Below are 20,672 nucleotides of genomic sequence, written 5' to 3'. Positions count from 1 at the left end.
GAATAATCCCTAACCTAAGCTCTATGGTTTTTCCAGTAGTCATGTATGGATGTGAGATTTGGACTGTGAAGAAAGCTGAGTGCCAAAGAATTGATGCTTTTGAACTGTGGTGTTGGAGAAGACTCTTGAGAGTCCCTTGGACTGCAAGGAGATCCAACCAGTCCATTCTGAAGGAGATCAGCCCTGGGATTTCTTTGGAAGGAATGATGCTAAAGCTGAAACTCCAGTACTTTGGCCACCTCATGTGAAGAGCTGACTCATTGGAAAAGACTCTGATGCTGGGAGGGATTGGGGGCAGGAGGAGAAGGGGACGACAGAGGATGAGATGGCTGGATGGCATCACCAACTCGATGGACATGAGTTTGAGTAAACTCCGGGAGTCAGTGATGGACAGGGAGGCCTGGCGTGCTGCAGTTTATGGGGTCGCAAAGGGTCGGAGATGACTGAGCAACTGAACTGAACTGAACCTAAGCTCTAAAATATGTACTTCAGATGGAAAAACATGATTCCAAACTGATGGTCTGGATTCAGGAAGAGGTGAAAAAACAAAATGTAAAATATGGATAAATCTAAGTAAGCACTGTAAAAAAAAATTTGAGGGGCTTAAAAAAAGATACACCTAAAAAAAAAAAGAGATACCCCTAAAATATGCAGCTATAAATTATCAAGGGTTATCAGAATTAAAGTGTTCTAGAGACTATATTGTTCAGGAAGATGATGCAGATATTAATTTCAGGTTTTGTAAGTTAAATATTATGAACGAATTTCTGTGGTAAATCTAACAGCAATGGAAGTAAAGTGGGCTTATCTGGACTTTCAGATTTTTTTCTTCTTTGGTTACTTATTACTTAGTTAATAAAAAATAATCTGTCCAAGATTGAAATTAATTGTATTCTATCAACAAGTTCAGATGTATAAAGGGCTTTGTGAAGGTTTGATATGAACTTCATCTCTATGTTTTCTTTTTATGATCCTCTCACTGGCCTTTTTAACATGTCAGCTTCACTCACAGCAAAACAGTTGCAGCAATTCAAGAGATAACATATGTATGAGTCAGACTCCAGAGTAAGAGAAAAATTCCCTTAGCCCAACTTTGTTATGACAGGACCCACACAGGAACCAATCATTGTGATGGGGGTGGGGGGTATGTCATGCACAGACTTTCTAGACCTGAGTTGCACAGTCCTCTCCATGCATCTGACTAGGTCCCAGTCCCTTAAGCTAAAGAAAATAAGACAATAGTTTTGAGGATTAGTATTCTTCTATCAATTATTTACCCCATGTATGCTTATTGAAGCTCTGTGTTAATTCTAAATCTCAAGCTTTAAACTTTAAAAGTAATTTTAACATTAAACCTGACCCATGTTTCTGGGATAAATCCCCCTTTGTCTTGATGTAGTATCCTTTTTGTTCATGGCTGGATCCGACTTGTTAGTATTTTGTTGAGAGCTTTTGAATCTGTTGGCAAGTTTATTTATGGTTTTCTTGTCATGCTTCTGGCTGGTTTTGGTATCATAGTAATGCTGTTGTTGTGAAATGAATTGATTAAGTATCCCCTCCTCTTCCTCTATTTTCTTAAAGAGTTTGTGTGAATTTGCTATTGTTTTTTTCAAGTATTCAGTAGAATTCAGTGAAGCCATCTGGACCTGGAGTTCTCTTTGTGAAAATACTTTTTTTTTTTTTTGCCCATGCTGTGTGTACCTTGTGGGATCTTAGTTCCCCAATCACAAATTGAACCCGTGTCTCTGCAGTGGAAGTACGCAGTCTTACTTAACCACTGGACTGCCAAGGAAGTCCCTGTGAGAATACTTTTACTTTTTAAATTTTTAAAATACTGTCTATTAAATAAATATATATATATATATTTGGCTGCACTAGGTCTTAGTCGTGGCATGGGGGATCTTCAGTCTTCGTTGAGCATCAGAGTTCTTTAGTTGTGGCATACAAACTCTTAGTTGTGGCTTGTGGGATCTAGTTTCCCCACCAGGGATCAAACCCAGGCCCTCTGCATTGGGAGCGCAGAGTCTTAGCCACTGGGCCAAAAGGAGGGTCCTGAGAATATTTTTAACCTACGGAATTCTAGTTGTATGGCTATAGGATGATTCAGGTTTTCTGTTTCTTCTTTTGTTAGTTTTAGTCTGTTTTGTACCTCTCAAGAAATTTGTTCATTGTATATAAGTTGTTTGGAATTGTTAGCATTAAGTGGTTAATAATTTTTCCTTATGTCTTCCTAATATCCATAAGATCTGTAATAATATTTTCTCTTTCATTTTTGATATTGGTAATTTCTGTTTTCTCTCTTTTTGAAAGTTTTAAATAATTTGAATAATGATATTCACCTCCATACGGCATAATTATAAATGCTAAGAAGCAAACTTGATGTAATAAGGCTTAACTACTATGGAGAGTCACACTTGTAGATTTAGTATCAAGGAAATTATAAGAATATTAGGGTTTCTTGAAGTTGAAAGGAATTAAACATTAGTTAATCAACAGTAGTGATAAATATTTGGTCATGATAACTCAGTACAGGATTCTTGGCTCATGGTAGTTGTTGAATTAATAAGTAGATAAACATCTTTATTACAGAATGAGGAAAACTAGATTAATACTAGATGAATATTCATGGAATTCACTGCAATTTGATTAGTCTTCCACATTGCGACATGTATTATTTTTCTAAAATATAGATATGTTTTTGTAAATTCCTAAACTGAAAACTTGCAGTGGTTTTCCATTGTCTTAATGATCCATTTCAATGATATACAGTGGCATACAAAGCTTCTTTTACCATGGTCACATTTATTCATCTTTACTTCTTACCTATTTCTCTGATATGTTTCATCTATCCTAGATAGCATATTAAAAAGCAAAGACATTACTTTACCAAAAAGGTCCGTATAGTTAAAGCTGTGGTTTTTCCAGTAGTCGTGTATGGATGTGAGAGTTGGACCATAAAGAAAATTAATGCTGAAGAATGATGCGTTTGAACTGTGGTGTTGGAGAAGACTCCTGAGAGTCCCTTGGACAGCAAAGAGATCAAACCAGTCAATTCTAAAGAAAATCAGTCCTGAATATTCATTGGAAGAACTGATGCTGAAGCTGAAGCTCCCATGCTTTGGCCACCTGATGTGAAGAACTGACTCATCAGAAAAGACTCTGATGCTGGGAAAGATTGAAGGCAGGAAAAGGGAACAACAGAGGATGAGATGGTTGGATGGCATCACCAACTTGATGGACATGAATTTGAGCAAGCTCCAGGAATTGGTGATAGACAGGGAAGCCTGGCATGCTGCAGTCCATGGGTCTCAAAGAGTTGGACACGACTGAGCGACTGAACTGAACTGAACTGATCCTAGACACATTCCTTTCACTAATTTATTTTGCCTCAGGTCACCATACTCATGTTGTTCTCTTTCACCTGAATTTTTCTTTCTTCCTTCAAAGCCAAACTCAAAGGTCATGTCATATGCATTTTTTCCTTGTCACACTCTCAGAATAATTTATAGTCTCTTTTTCAGTTCTCCCATGGCATTTGTTCATCCCTCTAGTTTGTTATAACATGTGTCACAATTAATCAGGTTTACATGGCTTAGTGGCTGCTCCCTAACAAATAGAAGCTCTTTGAGGACAGTGATTATCTTATTCACTTTTTTACTCCAAATTTCTAGCAATGCTTTGAGTATTGTAGGCACTCAGCAAACGTTACCTGATGCACAGACACATGATAATTACATAGTTCAAAATCAGAGAATAAAGTAGAATTTTACGAGGAAAACACTGTACTTTAGTCTGGGAAAACACCACCAGTCTGGATCAACTAATTTACAAATGTTAAGTCTTTTTTTCACAAGGGAAAAGAATCCAAGTGTAAGTTCAGCTGAGATAGGATTATCATTTTCATGTACAAAAGAAACTACACTCATCAAAACAATTATAAAATAATTGGTGGTTATACTTAGCTGCTGAATGAACAGCACAAGTATACTGTTAATTCTGCAGGTCAACGTTACGACCTCAGATGTGAGTTTGCAAATGGATTAATACTGCATTATAAATGTAACCCTGTGAATGTGTTGGAAAATTGCTACAAGGTGTACTGGGACAGAGACATGGTAATATCATTAAGGTCTACGAATAGGCGAGTCATTCTGCTGTTTGATAGGCCTATAAAATTATAGTGGTTATTGGTATTCCCATTTTGCTAAGCATAAATATTTTAAGAAATACACAGAAGGGAAGCAAATATGTAGGCGAGATTAAGAAGCTAAAAAAAAGTGGCATTTACAGCACGTCAAAATAATGAAATCATCATCTCAATGACTGCATTTAATTATCAGTCATTTAAGAACGTAGACCAAGTTAGATATTTCAAGGAACTGCATTTATCATGTGTTTACATTGCCCTCAGTCACTAAGTCTTGTCCAACTCTTTGTGACCCCATGGACTGTAGCCTACCAGGCTCCTCTGTCCATGGAATTTTCCAGGCAAGAATACTGGAGTGGGTTGCCATTTGCTTCTCCAGGGGATCTTCCTGACCCAATGATCAAACCCACGTCTCCTGGGCCTCCTGCATTGGCAAGCGTATTCTTTACCACTGAGCCACCAGGGAAGCTTTGCATTAGTTCCAAACACAAATTTCTGCAAACAACAAAACCTTTTCTTCTAAACATAGTACATTATTATGAATCACACTAAAGCATAGTTTTCTACATTTTATCCAGACAAGCAAAACCAAAGGACATGATCTACTCCTATGAGAAATAGTGGTTCATTACAGTGTTGCTGTGCAATCTGAGGAATAAGTGCCCATCCCCCATCACGCAAAGAATCATTTTAATAGGGCATTTTAGTGATGACAATCATTTATTCTCCTCCATACACACTTCTTAGAGATTTGACCCTCCATAACATGGGAAGAGACAGACCTTTTTTATCACATGTTCCTGCGGAAATTGTGCATTAGATGCTTGAACAAGGAATTGACCCCGAGACTGTGAATGGCCACAGGAGCAGATGAATAAAGTCATATAGACACAGATGCCACTACTTCGGGGTATTCATTGTAGGCTGTGTGTGTTTGATAAACAGCAGGGAGCCCCAAGAGAGAGATCGTGTGGCTTTGGAAAGAGGGAGGACTAAGTGGCCATGGGCCCTGAGAGCTTGCTAGTTCTTAGTCCGTCCCAGGTATGAAACTCAGTGATTTCTCTTGCCCTTGGATTCTGCATCCTTCTTGGATTTGGTCTTCACTTACGCTTTCTCCAATGTGCCTGTTTCTTATATATCAGGACAGAGGATTAAAAAATATATTAGTAAGTGTCAATACATTTTAATGTTTTAAGATCTGATTGATCTGACAACTATAAACACAATTTATCTATCAACATACTGTCAACATAAGAAGATTGCCAAACATTTTCAGCATATTTACTTATTGAGGCTTAGAAAAGAAGGATTTGAAGTTTGTAATATTCCTAATTTCAGATCATCTTTCAGAGTCACGGGTTTCCCTCGTGGCTCAGCTGGTAATGAATCTGCCTGCAATATGGGACACCTGGGTTTGATCCCTGGATTGGGAAGTTCCCTGGAGAAGGGAAGTGATACCCTCTGCAGTATTATGGTCTGGAGAATTCCATGGACTGTATAGTCCATAGGGTTGCAAACAGTCAGACACGAGTGAGCAACTTTCACTTTTCAGAGTCATAAATCAGTGAGTTGTGTTTAATAAAACAGGCAGTGGGCCAGATTTGACCTCTGGTCATAATTTGCTGACCCCTGGATTAAACAATTATAAACCCATATTCCTAACCAACTTCAAGTTTTAGTGTTAGGTTTTCCAGTGATTCTCTGAAGTCTTATAAATTCATTCAGTGTTTTTCAGACTCATGTTTTTTAGTTTATTAAATGAGATTGTGATAATAATACTAATTGACCTCATAGAATTTAATGAATCATATTTAATTAATCAGATCAAATGAGATTAACTATAATAAAGTAGTAAATACAGTGCCTTGTTCAAAATTTATTCAACAAATATTATCTGTTGTCAGACTTTGTTGGAAGCACTGGAGAGATATCAAGGGAGAAAAAGTAGTAATAAATGACATGATTATAAGTGGATGGAACATTGGAGAGAAGTTCATAAACTGATTGGTCAGTACATTTCACTGACCAATCATCCATTAAATAAGAAACTTTTAAAAATTTAAAACTCTGATAAATTAAATTAACTTCCAGGAGCTATAAATAGCCCTATAACAAGAGGAGGAGAAAAAAAAATCACATTCTAACTGCTAATAAATACCATTTAGTATGTTTTATATAAAAATATATTTAATATGTTAGTAAAAATGTATTTTGCTTCTTTGTTAAAATAAAAAATTACAATTCCAACCTGTCAATTTAGACTGATTCTGTTCAGAATAAAGAATCTTACCACCTGTGTGCTAGATAGAGTCTAGGTGGCTTTAGTTAAGTTTCTAATAAAGTCTTGACTGGTGAGACTAAAGATATAAAAGGATCAGGAAGTCACAAGCCTCCCTCCTGTGTTTCTTGCAGATAAAGGTTAAGGGTCAAATGAAAGAGAGGCTTATATCATTGTTCTCTTAGCACAGACTGAAGTTATCTTCCAGATTACAGATGAAGTTATTGCAGATAAGATAAAGGAGTTATCCCAGGCACTGTGGAACAACAAGCCTCCAGAATCCAAGAAATCCTTACACTTTGTGCTCCCAAGTTATGGGGTTCTTGAAACATCAGTGTATTTATTTGGCACCTTTGTTAAGAGTTCAAGCGTCTCAGTGAATCATGTATTCCTTTTAGTCTGTGCAGAATCCTGAGGGGAAAACAGGGGAGATGAAAGAGAAAAAAAGGGAGAATATTTCCATTTCGCAAAAGAGGAAAATTTAGTCAGAGATTTCATTTCTGATGGGAATGTAAACTGCTCTGCCCTGATAGCGAACCTTTTGAGTTAGGCTGCTGTCTGCTCTAAATCAGTCACCTAAGGGGCCGGCCAGGCAGCTATTGGGAAATGTTCTGAAAGGCTTTGATGCTTGCTTCTTTCTCTTCCATTTGGAAACATAAATTGCTCTCAAAAGAGGTTTCTGGTAAGCTGGTCTAATGCATCTGGTCAGCAGCAGCTTAATTACCTTGTAGGATCATTTAAATGCAGATTCCAAGGCCCCACCCTGACTCACTGAATTAGAAACTCTGAAGTGTGAGCATGTATGTATGTATGTGTGCGTGTGTGTAGAGAAAGGTGTGTTGGGGGTTGGGGGATTTGTGAGAGTGACTAGGATTCTGCATTTTTTCCCTAGATTCCACAGTTAGTTGTTAAGCAAAGTGAAGAAAAAAGCTTCAGAAATGCTTTTCTTTTTTCTTTTATTTTGGCCACACAGTGTGGCTTGCAAGACCTTTGGTCCCTGACCAGGGATTGAACCCTGGGCCCTTGGGAGTAAAGGCATGGAGTTCTAAGCGGTGGACCACCAGGAAATTTCCTCGAAATTCTTTTCTAACTAATACTCCCCCACAACACTTCTCAGTTCCTGTCAGTATAAGGGTCACTCTGTCCAAAGCTGCTGATGAGTTCGGAGACTGTGTCCTGTACTTCTGGAGAAGCTTTCCTGGCCAGAAGTTTTGACAATGGTGGAGCTGGTCTGTGGAGTTTCTCTAAATCAAGACAGGCCATGCTGGGCAGGATAAAGGAGATAGGGCTAGGCCATTGGAGTTAAAAAGCAGGGTGGGTTGTTTGTTTTTAATTTTTTGGCTGTACACACATCGTGTGAGATCTTATTTCCCCAACCAGAGATTGAACCTGCATCCCACTGCATTAGAAACATGGAGGCTTAACAACTGCAATGCCAAGTGAGTGAGTGAAATCGCTCAGTCATGTCCGACTCTTTGCAACCCTGTGGACTGTAGCCCACCAGGCTCCTCCATGCATGGGATTCTCCAGGCAAGAATACTGGAGTGGGTTGCCATTTCCTTCTTCAGGGGATCTTCCCAACCCAGGGATCGAACCCAGGTCTCCTGCATTGCAAACAGACGTTTTAACCTCTGAGCCACCAGGGAAGCCCTAAGGAAGTCCCTAAATAGCAAATATTTTAACTTGGGATCCACAGCTCCACCCAAAGTGTCCATGGATGGGAAAGTGAAAGTGAAAGTTGCTCAGTTGTGTCTGATTCTTTGCGACCCCATGGACTATACAATCCATGGAATTCTCTAGGCCAGGATACTGGAGTGAGTAGCCTTTCCCTTCTCCAGAGGATCTTCCCAACCCAGGGATCGAACCCAGGTCTCCCGCATTGCAGGCAGATTCTTTACCGACTGAGCTATCAGGGAAGCCCAAAACATTCACATTTTTATTTTCACTAACTTTTAACTGAGAATGAGCGTTTCTTTCTACTGTGAATTTGGCAACAAACCACATTAGCATTTGAAGTATCCGTGATTCTTTGTCACCAACAGAAAGCACAGATGTTCCTGTATCACATTTTAGTTGTTATGGATAGCTTGAAATATTATTTACACTCATCACAACTTCAAATTACAGTTGTTTTCAGACTTATCATAGACCTTTTTAAAGATATTAATAAGGGAACACAAATATCGCACATTAGAAAAGTATTTTGAGAAATGTAGTTCAATGTGGTTGGTGGCCTTTGTCATCTCATACCTTTACACTTTAGAAACATTATCCTGAGAAGTGGTCCATAGGCTTCAACCTTTCCAGAGTAATTTTCTGAACACATGACATATGACTTTGCATAAGATTGCCAAAGGAGTCCGTGGGAATTTAAGTAAAGTTAAGAACCCCTGGTCTCAAGGAACCCAGAACCATCCAAAGGCTTTGAAACAGTGAGAATGAACATTTTGAGATTTTTGTTGGTTTTACTTTGTGTTAATAGTTGTAATATACTGGAGATTTCCCAAGTACTACCTATACCTTTCAGACTAAGCACAAAGTCTTTTTTTTTTTTTTTTTAATTATTTACTTATTTGGCTGCACGGGGTCTTAGTTGCACATGGGATCTTTTTAACTGTGGCATGTGGGATCTAATTCTCGGACCAGGGATGAAATCCAAGCCCCCTGCATTGGGAGTGTGGAGTCTTAGCCACTGAATCACCAGGGTGATCCCCTAAGCACAAAGTCTTATCCTTGTCCATTCAACCAGGTTCATAACTAACCCAGTTAACCAATGGAATTTAACCCTTGTGGCCCTGACTGATGATCTTGATACAGGGTGCCCTGTAGTCCTACTGTTGTCTGACTGGCTGTTCTTTGGTTCTTTATTTGTATCATGGGCTTCCCTGATGGCTCAGATGGTAAAGATTCTGTGCGTTACAGGAGACCTGGATTCAATCCCTGGGTCAGGAATATCCCTGGAGAAAGGAATGGCAACCCACTCCAGTATTCTTGCCTGGAAAATCCCATGGACAGAGGAGCCTGATGGGCTATAATCCACGGGGTCGCAAAGAGTTGGACATGACTGAGAGACAAACACAGTAATTCAACAAGTGCTCTTTGGCCTCTTCTATATATGATGCATTCTGTTCCTTGTGGAAGGAATAGAAGAGAATTATGCGGCATGTTTCCTGCCCCTAGCACAAGCTCTGGTACTTGAGGCTATGTAATTAGGGGTTAAGTTTGTGAGCACGAATACCTGGGTTCAAACCTTTTCTTTTACTTGCTGAGTGAGCTTGGGAAAATGGTTCTGTGTTGCCTCTGTTTCTTCATCTGTCAAGTGAAGATACTGGTTGGGTGCATTCAGGAGAGTACTTGGTATATTGTAAGCATGCAAATTTTGTAGTTGTTATCCAAAATACAGAACTTGGGGTCACAGTCCAAACTCCTGAATTAGAATCTCTGGAGTCTTGGCCACATTCAGTTTACCAAGGTCCATGGGTGATTTTGATATACTTTAGAGCAGTATTTCTCAACATATTTTTCATTATTGCCCCCTAAAAATGCATTTTAGACATTTTCCCCCTAACTGTTCCCTCCCCATGAAATTTTAGTACCATAGATGTATACTATTTATCTGCTTATATATTGGGCCTTTTGAAAATGACAAACCATTGTAATATCTAAGATTTTTCTACCCCAACCTTACCCTAAGGACCAATTTTAGCCCTCCTAATTGAGAACATGTGCTTTAAAATTATGACTTCTCAATCTTGGCTGCACGCTAGAATGAAGTAAGTGAAGTGAAGTGAAGGCGCTCAGTCGTGTCCGACTCTTTGTGACCCCATGGACTGTAGCCTACCAGGCTCCTCTGTCCATGGGATTTTTCCAGGCAATAGTACTAGAGTGGATTGCCATTTCCTTCTCCAGGGATCTTCCCGACCCAGGGATCGAACCCAGGTCTCCTGCATTGTAGACAGACGCTTTACCGTCTGAGCCACCAGGGAAGTCACCAGAATGAAGTAAAGAAGATTTTAAAAAATATTCATGCCTATGACACACCCCCAGTTAAATTAGAACCTTTGGGGATGGGACACGAATAAGATTGTCTTTTTAAAGATCCCTGGGTAATTCCAATATGCAGCCAGGACTGAGACCCACTGCTTTAGAGTTTGAGCTCTCCTTACAGGAGATTAAAATCTGGTTGGCAAAGTGAAAGTCACTGAGTCGTGTCTGACTCTTTGCAACCCCATGGACTATACAGTCCATGGAATTCTCTAGGCCAGAATACTGCAGTGGGTAGCCGTTCCCTTCCCCAAGGGATCTTCCCAACCCAGGGATCGAACCCAGGTCTCCTGCATTACAGGAGGATTCTTTGCCAGCTGAGTCACCAGGGAAGCCCCTGGTTGGCAAAAAGGACCTACAAACATGAACATAAACAATACAGCAGTGAAGGGACCAGTGAGTGCTACAGGAGTTCAGAAAAGAAGACGCTAATACAGGGTGTGCTGAATAGGAGAAGCTTGGTGACCCATACTAAGAATATCTCAGGATCTGGAAAAAGCAATGGAAGGGAAATTTCAAATGTGGAGAGAACATGGCCAAAGGTATAAAAAGGACATAGGGTGTTCAGGTGATATCATGGATTTAATGATGGCATCCCAAAAGATAGATTCGCCTGGAATCTTTGAGCATGATTTTATTTTCATAAAGTGTGTTTATAGGTATGACTGAGTTTAGAATCTCGAGATGAGATGATGCTGAATTAGAGTGGACCTAGAAGAGAAGCGCCGGAGAAGGCACTGGCGACCTGGAAATCCAGGGTGGAGGAGCCTGGTGGGCTGCAGTCCATGGGGTCGTGAAGAGTCGACACGACTGAGTGACTTCACTTTCACTTTCCTGCATTGGAGAAGGAAATGGCAACCCACTCCAGTGTTCTTGCCTGGAGAATCCCAGGGACGGGGGAGCCTGGTGGGCTTCTATCTATGAGGTCGCGCAGAGTTGGACATGACTGCCGTGACTTAGCAGCAGCAGCAGAAGAGAAGCGCACTCAGGGAAGGCCATGGAAAGACACAGGCAGAAGCTGGAAAGGGACATGTTTACAAGCCAAGGAACATGAGGGATTTTGCCGGCAACATTGAAAGCTGGAAGAAGCAATGAAGGATTCTCCAGTAAACTCTTAGTAGGAAACACAGCTCTGCTGAAACCTTGATTTGAAACTTCTTGCCTCCAGAAATGCAAGAGAACATATTTCTGTTGTTTTCAGCCACCTGGTTTGTAGCAATTTGTCACGGCAGCCCTAGGAAGCTAATACAGGGGACAATGAGGACAATCTGATAGAGTAAAGGAATTGTAGTAAGAATGGAAAATAAAATTGGAAATATAGGGTGGTTCCAAACAGGAAAGCCATTGTTTGCACAGTATACTGCCTGCAGTGAGAACAATTAGCGGTCTGGGGTAAGAAAGTGCAACCTGATAAAAAGCAATGTTATTTAAGAATTAATCTAGTAATCTACAGTTTAACCTACAGGGAGTAAATACAGTTAGGGAAAACACTTAAAATTATGATAAAATTAAGTAAGGAAGTAAGAAAGATCTGGATTAGTAAAATGGCTTTTGGAAAGAAAACTAAAGAAATAGTTCATACAGTAAAGTTCACAGAAGAACCTGATCTGTATGGCAATGAAGAAGAGGAATGTTTCAAAAATGGCTTTTAGGACTTGAATTTGAGTAAATGATGTATATTCCATCTAGAATCAAATGATACACTGTCTTTTACTAAGTTATTAAAATTTTTTTATTAGCAACTTCATTGAGGTATATTTTACATATAAAATTTACCTATTTCAAGTGATTTTTGAATCCAGTGATTTTTTAATAAATTCACCAAGTGGTGCAAACATCACAATAAATCCTTTATAGAACATTTTCATCCCCCTAGTAAGATCCCTCATTCTCATTTATTGTTAATCCTAGCTTGTGCTGCTGCTGCTGCGGCTGCTTAGTCACTTTAGTTGTGTCCGACTCTTTACGACCCTATGGACTGCAGCCTGCCAGGCTCCTCTGTCCATGGGATTCTCTAGGCAAGAATACTGGAGTGGGTTGCCATGCCCTCCTCTAGGGGATCTTCCCAACCCAGGGATGGAACCCAGGTCTCCTGCATTGTTCAGTTCAGTTCAGTCGCTCAGTTGTGTCCGACTCTTTGCGACCCCATGAATTGCAACACGCCAGGCCTCCCTGTCCATCATCAACTCCTGGAGTTCACTCAGACTCGCGTCCATCGAGTTAGTGATGCCATCCAGCCATCTCATCCTCGGTCATCCCCTTTTCCTCCTGCCCCCAATCCCTCCCAGCATCAGAGTCTTTTCCAATGAGTCAACTCTTCGCATGAGGTGGCCAAAGTACTGGAGTTTCCGCTTTAGCATCATTCCTTCCAAAGAAATCCCAGGGTTGATCTCCTTCAGAATGGACTGGTTGGATCTCCTTGCAGTGCAAGGGACTCTCAAGAGTCTTCTCCAACACCACAGTTCAAAAGCATCAATTCTTCGGCGCTCAGCCTTCTTCACAGTCCAACTCTCACATCCATACATGACCACTGGAAAAACCATAGCCTTGACTAGACGGACCTTAGTTGGCAAAGTAATGTCTCTGCCAAATTCAGACTGAAATAGAAGAAAGCAGGGAAAACGGCTAGACCATTCAGGTATGACCTAAATCAAATCCCTTATGATTATACAGTGGAAGTGAGAAATAGATTTAAGGGCCTAGATCTGATAGATAGAGTGCCTGATGAACTATGGAATGAGGTTCGTGACATTGTACAGGAGACAGGGATCAAGACCATCCCCATGGAAAAGAAATGCAAAAAAGCAAGTGGCTGTCTGGGGAAGCCTTACAAATAGCTATGAAAAGAAGAGAAGTGAAAAGCCAAGGAAAAAAGGAAAGATATATGCATCTGAATGCAGAGTTCCAAAGAATAGCAAGAAGAGATGAGAAAGCCTTCTTCAGCGATCAATACAAAGAAATAGAGGAAAACAACAGAATGGGAAAGACTAGAGATCTCTTCAAGAAAATTAGAGATACCAAGGGAACATTTCATGCAAAGATGGGCTCGATAAAGGACAGAAATTGTATGGACTTAACAGAAGCAGAAGATATTAAGAAGAGGTGGCAAGAATACACAGAAGAACTGTACAAAAAGGATCTTCATGACCCGGATAATCACGATGGTGTGATCACTCATCTAAAGCCAGACATCCTGGAATGTGAAGTCAAGTGGGCCTTAGAAAGCATCACTATGAACAAAGCTAGTGGAGGTGATGGAATTCCAGTAGAGCTATTTCAAATCCTGAGAGATGATACTGTGAAAGTGTTGCGCTAAATATGCCAGCAAATTTGGAAAACTCAGCAGTGGCCACAGGACTGGAAAAGGCAGTTTTCATTCCAATCTCAAAGAAAGGCAATGCCAAAGAATGCTCAAACTACCGCACAATTGCACTCATCTCACATGCTAGTAAACTAATGCTCAAAATTCTCCAAGCCAGGCTTCAGCACTACAGGGACCGTGAACTTCCTGATGTTCAAGCTGGTTTTCAAAAAGGCAGAGGAACCAGAGATCAAATTGCCAACATCCGCTGGATCATGGAAAAAGCAAGAAAGTTCCAGAAAAACATCTATTTCTGCTTTATTGACTATGCCAAAGCCTTTGACTGTGTGGATCACAATAAACTGTGGAAAATTCTGAAAGAGATGGGAATACCAGACCACCTAACCTGCCTCTTGAGAAGCCTGTATGCTGGCCAGGAAGCAACAGTTAGAACTGGACATGGAACAACAGACTGGTTCCAAATAGGAAAAGGAGTACGTCAAGGCTGTATATTGTCACCCTGCTTATTTAACTCTTGCATTGTAGGGAGAGTCTTTACTGCTGAGCCACCAGGGAAGCCTAATCCTAGCTAGTATCTCCAGCCAAATTTTACTTTCTTTCTCTATAAATTTGCCCATTTTTGAGAAATTTTATAAAAATGGAGTTTCACAATATGTGGTCCCTGTCTGGCTTATTTAATTTTATGTGATGTTTTTGAAGCTCGTCAATTACCTGGTTCCTTCTTATTGCTGAATATCATTCCACTGTATGGATAGAGCACCTTTTGTGTACCCATTCAATAGTTGATAGACATTTGGGTTGCTTCCAGTATGTGTTGGTATGAACATTCTGGTGCCACTCTTTGTGTGGACAGGTACTCATTTCTCTTGGGTAGATACCTAACAGTAGAATTGTTGGGTTGTGTGGGAATTTTATATTTAACTTTTTAAGAAACTGACAAATTGTTTTCCAAAGTGGCTTTATCATTTACATTCTTATCTACCCTGGATGAGGGGTCTCATTTCTTCACATCCTGGCCAACATTTGTTATTGTCTGTCTTCTAACCATTCTAGTGGGTGTAAAACGGTATCTCACTGCGGTTTTAATTTGCATTTTTCTGAGGAATAATGATGTTCAGGATCTCTTCATGTACCTACTAGCTATGTATATATCTTCTTTGGTGAACTCTCTGTTCATGTCTTTGCCCATTAGTTGATTGAGTTTTTTGTTTTATTGAGCTGTAAGGGCTCTCTATATAGCTCAAGTCCTTAATCTGATATGAAGTTTGCAAATGTTTCTCCTAGTCTGTTGCTTATCTTTTCATTTTTGTAATGATGTGTTTTGAAGTGCCACAAGTTTTTCAGTTTTATGAGGTCTAGTTTGTTATTTTTTCTTGTATTGTGCACTATACTTTTGCTGTGATAGCTAAGAAATCTTTGCCTAACCCAAAAATCTTAAAGATTTTCTCCTAAAATTTCATCTAGTTACTGTTTTCACTTTTGCATTTAAATCTTTGACACATTTTGAGTTACTTTTTGTATATGATGTGATATGAGGACCTAAGTTAAATTTTGCATTCAGTTGTCCAAACACCACTTGTTGAACAGAATCTTTTCCCCAGTGAATTGCCTTGGAGCTTTTGTCAAAACTCAGTTGACAGTAAATACAATGGTTTATTTCTAGACTATCAATTCTGTTCCACTGATCTATGTCTGCATTTATGCCAGTACCACACTGTCTTGATAACTGCAGTTTTATGGTGAGGTGAGGTGAGGTGAAGTCGCTCAGTCGTGTCTGACTCTTTGCGACCCCATGGACTGTAACCTACTAGGCTTCTCCATCCATGGGATTCTCCAGGCAAGAGTACTGGAGTGGATTGCCATTTCCTTCTCCAGGGGATCTTCCTGACACAGGGATCGAACCCGGGTCTCCCACATTGGAGGCAGACGCTTTAACCTCTGAGCCACCAGGGAAGCCTTAGTTTTATGGTAAGTTTTTAAATTGAGAAGTCAAAGTCCTACAAATTATTCTTTTTCAAAATCATTTTGGTTATTCTAGATGTTTTATATTTTCACATAAATTTCTGCAACCAAATGTCAATTTCTACAAAAAAAAATCCTGCTGAAACTTTGATTAAGAATTATAGTGAATCTATGGATCAATTTGGGGAGAAAAATCACCTTAGCAATACTGAGCCTTTCTTTACATGGACCTGGACTATCTCTCCATTTATTTTTATTTTCTTCAGCTCTTGTTAAATTTATTCCTAAGTATTTTTTTCTTGTGATGCTATTTTGAATAGGATTCTATTAATTTTATTACTAAGTTGTTCATTTATACATGTAGAAAGGTATTATTCCACCTATTGCCTAATAAATACTTTTTAAATTAATGGATTGACATGTGAATGAGCAAAAGGAAAATTTTTAGCCTAAGAGAACGATGTAAGCTTAAAGATATATTTATACAACAGATGGCTGGATGGCATCACGGACTCGATGGACGTGAGTCTGGGTGAACTCCGGGAGATGGTGATGGACAGGGAGGCCTGGCATGCTGCGATTCATGGGGTCGCAAAGAGTCGGACATGACTGAGCAACTGAACTGAACTGAACTGAAACTTGATATTTCAATTTAATATTTGTGAAGGTCCATAATGTGTACGTTTTATGGCAGAGTCTATAATATCTACTTCATGCAGTGGTAGTGAAGGTTGAAATAGATAAATAGCGTATGTGAAGTTCCTGGCATACCTACAGACTTCAAATGCTCAAGGGCTGGTATTCAGAAGGGAAATGTGCTCAGAAGTGCAGTTGGCTTAGTGCTCATGTTTTTTGTCAATCTGGGGGTTCACTGGGGTTGTCAGGGCTGTCCCTTACAAATACTGAGGCTCTCCTAACTACATTTTTTTCTCAGTTGGATCTTTCTCCTGCTGCTTCTTTACTCTCAGTCTTCCTTTCCGTTCTCTCCACTTGTCAATTTGAATGGTAATTGTTAATAATTGTTAGTATTTCACACAAGAGCTTTTAGATCTAAGTTGATGCATTTCTCTATTATAGAGTTTTCTATTGCCTTAGCTGGAACAGCATCGATTTTTTTAATCTTGCACTTTTTTTTTAAAATAAGTGAGGTGTGATTTATTTATTTGGCTGCACTAAATCTTGATTGCAGCACAGGGGATCTTTGATCTTCATTGTGGCATGCAGAATCTTTTAGCATGCAAACTCTTAGTTTTGGCATATGGAATCTAGTTCCTGACCAAGGTCAAACCCAGTCCCCCTGCACTGGGAACACAGAGTCTTAGCCACTGGACCATCAGGGAAGTCCCCATCTTGTACTCTTTTTGGATGAGAGAAACTTTATTCGTTTATGCCTTCATGCATTCTTTCATCATTTCCATTTATGGAATGCTTACTATCTGGTATGTTCTGTGCTAGCTGAAAAGTGATTCCACAGAAACAAATGGACAGGATAAATCTTTTGCAATTTACTTAATAGAAAAGACTGAGTCTTCCCGGACTAGAGGAAGAAACACTGCTGGTGGCCTCAGAAAATATTGCTCAGATCAGGACAAGCCAAAGCCATGCGATAGTCTGCTGCTCCATTAAGTTCCCTCCTACACGACTGAGCGACTTCACCTTCACCTTCACCTGGGTTAGGAATCTTTTTAAAAGTTATAGCATCTGGCTGATGTTTCTGCTCAAAGGGACCTTTGAGTGATGCACAAAATTGTAGAATCAAGTAACTGTTTGTTTTTTTTTTTTTAAGATTTCTTCTTCAAATTTAAGATCTTCCACTAAGCCTGAGATCTTCCACTAAGGAACTGTGTGACACTGGGAAAGTCACTTCACTTCCCTGTACTGACAGGTCAGGCTACGTGATCTCAGAGGACTTTTCCAACTCTAGATTCTGTTTTCCAATTTTTCTTAAGTCCTTGAACTATGAGTTTGTGAGTGGTGGAGAAACAAGCGAGGGAACAAGGAAGTCTTTTCCAGATGCCTTCGTGTTTTCAGGATACGGGTCATCCAAATAAACAAGTGACTGAAGAATAAATGACTTCACTTGTTGGAGATATGGGATAAGGAACTGGGCAGGCTTGGCTCTATCCCTTTTCTCCTCTTTTACTTTTGATGCTGGAAGCATCATTTCCGGTTGGCTTTTCAATGTCTGAAGTTTGTTTTACAAGGTAGGTTCCCACATAGGGAGGCTTGTGGTTCTCCACTTTTGCATTTGACTTGATGGATAAATCTGTCTAATTCAGGGGTTCAGCATTAGGATGTCCATTGACCCTCACCTAGTCTTTATCAGTTATGATGATTGTGGTGGTGGTAATGATGATGATTGTGATATAATACAGGTGATATGTTGTTCTTCATTGACCTGATATCTTTTGATTCAAAACTCAAATGAGGGGACTTTTCTGGTGGTCCAGTGGTTGAGACATTGCCTTCCAGTGCTGGGGATGCAGGTTGGATCCCTGGTCAGGGAGGCAAGATCCCACATGCCTCGTGGTCAAAAAAATTAGATATGAGACAGAAGCAATATTGTGACAAATTCAATAAATACTTTAAAATGGCCCTTTAAAAAAAAAAACCCTCAAACTAGAAAAACAGTGCTATTTATCAGACCTTTACAAGTTTCAACCCATGTCCTTATCACTAATTATCTGATGAGATTTGATAAAGAAAACAGCAAAGAGATGGCCTAAAGGTGCTCAAGAAATATTTTGCAAAGCCTTTGGAGGTGAAGATTACCAGGTACACAGACTTTGGAAAAGGAACTCAAGTGGCCAGTTTAGAATATTAGAAGAGCTTAGCAAATGTGAATTGAGTGACTGTTTTCTTTTATACTTTAACATTAGTAGCTCCTCTCCCAGAACAGAATGGAAGTATTTCTGGAGTCAGTCAATCACTGCTGTCAGGATACAAGTGGTTCAGGTACTTTTAGCCATTACCCAAAGATATGAACAATGCATTTGTAGTTTATCCTCAATTTATACTTTTAATTCGTATATTCTGTTTCATAGAAATAAATTATATTTGGTTAGAGAAGGAAGGACTTCCCTTGTAGTTCAGACAGTAAAGAATCTGCCTGCAATGCAGGAGACCTGGGTTCGATCCCTGGGTTGGGAAGATCCCCTGGAGGAAGGCATGGCAACCCACTCCAGTATTCTTGCCTGGAGAATCCCCATGAACAGAGGAGCCTGGCGAGCTACAGTCCACAGGGTCGCAAAGAGTTGGACACTTTCCAACTGCTTGCTGTACCTCTCCAGATTAACAGCCTATCTTGAATTCAGTGGATTCAACTTCCAACCACAAAACCTTTTCTTCCTACTATGAAATGTTACCTCAGTTAAAGGTAACATCGATCCCATGAGTTGCTAGTCTTCATCTGTGGGATGCTCATCTGCTCCTCCATCTTCCTCTCTGGGACCCAGTCCTGGGAGCTTTCTCAGAGTGCCTTCTGCCTATATTCCTTCTCTGTTCTTACTGTCAGTCCCTGGTACCACCACTGCTTATGCCTCACCCTGGCTATAGTGATGGCCTCCTACCTACCTTCTCCACTCCATTCCAAACATTATGACAAAGTTTTCAGAGTAGTCTTGCTAAAATAAAAATTTAATAATATCACACCAGTAATCAAACATATTCAGTGTCTTCAACACCTATAGAAGCGAGTTTAAAGTTGGTTGATGGTATATTTAAAGAGACGTGCTTGGGAATTCCCGGTGGTCCAGTGGTTAGGACTTGGTACTTTCATTGCCGAGACCTGAAGTTCAATTCCTGGTTGGAGAAATAGATCCTGCAAGTCATGTGGCATGGCCAAACAACGGTAAAGAAGCCCTTCTCATTCTGATTACTGTTTGTCTTTTAGCTTTATTTCGCTCCATCCCTCCTTCTTCATAAAGCCTAGACTTTGTTTTTACCCAGGTTTGCCTCTCTCCAGTGACTACTACATGCCTCTCTCTCTGTCTGCGTGGACAGTTACTACTGCTGGTGCGGCTTTTCCTCCATCACTGCCTTTTGTGTGACCTTACTCAAATACCACTACCTGCAACAGTCTTCTTCCATCACCATATCTGGAATCGTATTTTCCCCTTGTGGAACTTCTGAGTACCCTGCCCTTTCACCCCAGGAACTTCATTCCCATAAACTCCAAGCAAATGGGCTTCCAGCTGGGAGCAGCTGCCTGAGGACCTTCTACTTGCACCTGAAACCTGGGCAGACTTTGAGAGCCAGAACTTTTTATTTCCCAGTAGTAGGCCTCAACGAATGAATTGAATCAAGCTAAAGGATGCTGCCGTCTATGGGGTCGCACAGAGTCGGACACGACTGAAGCGACTTAGCAGTAGCAGTAGCAAAGGACAAAAACCTAGGTATCTTCGTCCCTCAGTTAGGATAACTGAGGCATCTTCTATACTGTGTCCCAGACTTCCCCCAAAGGATTGAGTCCCAGCTGCTCACAGCAGGAATGTGCTCAGTAATGCACCTTTTATTGCTGGCTGCCTTGCTTCCTTGCCTAACTTCCCTCCTGCCCTGCTGGTGCTTTCTGTGACCTCCCAGATAAACCATTTTCATGCACATTCTAGTCTCAGGCTTGGCCTTTGGTGGAACCCAACATAATACTCTGTCTGTGCTCTCAGAGCCGGCTGCTTAGGCTGTTCCTGTTAAAACTTCCCTTACTTTGGGAAATATTCATTCAGGAATCTCTCTTGATCCTTGAGGTCAGGAACAGCATTTCCTTCCCATGTTCCTTTTAACACGTATCATCATCTCTTACTTAGGCACTCAACAACTAAAAGTAGGCACTCGACAACTAAAAGTTGACTGAAAGCATTAAATTTGCATTACAGAATGTAAAAGAAAGAAAAAGTTAACATTTCAATTACTTATCAGTAACT

Source organism: Capra hircus, chromosome 1, assembly GCF_001704415.2.
Source record: "Capra hircus breed San Clemente chromosome 1, ASM170441v1, whole genome shotgun sequence".
Classification (NCBI taxonomy): Eukaryota; Metazoa; Chordata; class Mammalia; order Artiodactyla; family Bovidae; genus Capra; species Capra hircus.
This window is presented reverse-complemented; position numbering follows the sequence as displayed.